Source organism: Pteropus vampyrus, unplaced genomic scaffold (assembly GCF_000151845.1).
Source record: "Pteropus vampyrus isolate Shadow unplaced genomic scaffold, Pvam_2.0 Scaffold44, whole genome shotgun sequence".
In the NCBI taxonomy this organism is placed as follows: Eukaryota; Metazoa; Chordata; class Mammalia; order Chiroptera; family Pteropodidae; genus Pteropus; species Pteropus vampyrus.
Genome location: NW_011888825.1, coordinates 5,156,111 through 5,158,202, shown reverse-complemented (window position 1 = coordinate 5,158,202; position 2,092 = coordinate 5,156,111). Strand labels below are relative to the sequence as shown.

General features: G+C 36.4%; 1 pseudogene; it reads left to right on the top strand.

Moving 5' to 3' along the window:
• The first annotated feature begins 1,770 nt into the window (after positions 1-1,770).
• On the top strand, positions 1,771-1,889 carry LOC111738943 (annotated as a pseudogene).
• Positions 1,890-2,092: the final 203 nt, after the last annotated feature.

The window sequence follows — 2,092 nt, the reverse complement described above, 5'->3', positions numbered from 1 at the left end:
CAAAGGCTTTCCTATCACTCCATATTGGAAGAATCAACACAGTTAAAATGACCATATTACCTAAAGCATTATACAGATTTAATGCAATCCCCATCAAAATCCCATCAGCGTTTTTTGAAGAAATAGAACAAAAAATCATCAGGTTTGTGTGGAAGCACGAAAGGAGCAGAGTTGCCAAAGCCATCCTGAGAAAAAAGAACGAGGCTGGAAGCATCACTCTGCCCGACTTCAAATTATACTACAAAGCTACAGTAATCAAAACAGCATGGTATTGGCAGGAAAACAGACACACAGACCAGTGGAACAGAATCGAGAGTCCAGATGTAAACCCATAATTATATGGACAAATAATTTTTGACAAAAAAGCCAAAAACATAAAGTGGAGAAAGGAAAGCCTCTTCAATAAATGGTGTGAGAAAACTGGAAAGCCATCTGCAAAAGAATGAATCTAGACTATTGTCTATCATCACATGCCAAAATTAATTCAAAATGGATTAAAGACCTGAATATAAGACCTGAAACAATAAAATGCAAAGAAGAAAACATAGGAACTAAACTCAAGGACCTTGTACTTAAAGAGGATTTTATGAATTTGACCTCAAAAGCAAGGGAAGTAAAAGCTAAAATAAATGAGTGGGACTACATCAAACTAAAAAGCTTCTGCTCAGTAAAAGAAACAGTCAACAAGGTCAAGAGACAACCATCCGAATGGGAAAATATATTTGCAAGCAACACCTCCGTTAAGGGTCTAATATCCAAAATATACAAAGAACTCATACAACTCAATAAGGACAAAAAAAACCACAAATGATCCAATCATAAAATGGGCAGAGGACCTGAACAGACACTTCTCTCTAGAGGACATACAAATGGCCAACAAACATATGAAAAGATGCTCAACATCGCTAGCTATTAGGGAAATGCAAATCAAAACCACAATGAGATACCATCTCACGTCTATTAAAATGGCTGTAATTAACAGGACAAGAAATAACAAATGTTGGAGAGGATGTGGAAAAATGGGAATCCTCATACACTGTTGGTGGGACTGCAAATTGGTACAGCCACTATGGAAAACAGTATGGAAGTTCCTCAAAAAACTAAGAATTGATCTACCATATGATCCAGCAATCTCTCTACTGGATATTTAACCCAAAGACTTGAAAACTCATATCCAAAAAGATATTAGCACACCGATGTTCATAGTAGCATTATTCACAGTGGCTAGGACATGAAAGCAACCGAAGTGTCCTACGATAGATAATTGGCTAAAGAAGCCATGGTACATATATACAATGGAATATTACTCAGCCATAAGAAGAGATGAAATACAGCCATTTGTGACAACATGGATGGAACTTGAGATAATAATGCTAAGCAAAATAAACCAGACAGAAAAAGTTGAAAATCACATGATATTACTTATATGTAGGATATAAACCTAAAAGCAACAAAGAAATAGGACAAACAGAGACTCATGGACATGGACTATATAGACTAGTGGTTATCATAATGTAGGGGGTGGGGGAGGAGAGGGGTGGTAGCCGGGGTAAACGGGGTCAAATATAAGGGGCCAGAGGGAGGGTGAAGTGGGTAAAGGGAATCAAATATATGGTAGTTGAAGGAAACTGCACTTTGGATGATAAAAACACAATAGAATATACAGATGTCAAATGATACTGTACATCTGAAAATTATATAATTGTATTAACCAATGTTACCCCAATAAACTTAATAAAAACTGAAAAAAAAAAAAGAAATAGTGACTTTGTCTACTGACATGCCACCCTGAACAAGCTCGATCCCGATTGATCTCGGAAGCTAAGCAGGGTCAGGCCTGGTTAGTACTTGGATGAGAGATCATCTAGGAAGACCAGGTGCTATAGGCATAAAAAATAAAATAAATAAATAAATAAATAAAATAAGGATCGTAAGCCAACAAGTTCCTTGCAGTCTATGAGGTCAACGATGGGTTGCCTTGTCTAAAAAAAAAAAAAAAAAATAGTGACTTTGCTCAATTCCCTAAGCTCCTGGTCTGTTTTTATAGAATTGCTTTGGAGATAAGCCTGATGGAAATAATTAAGAACCATAT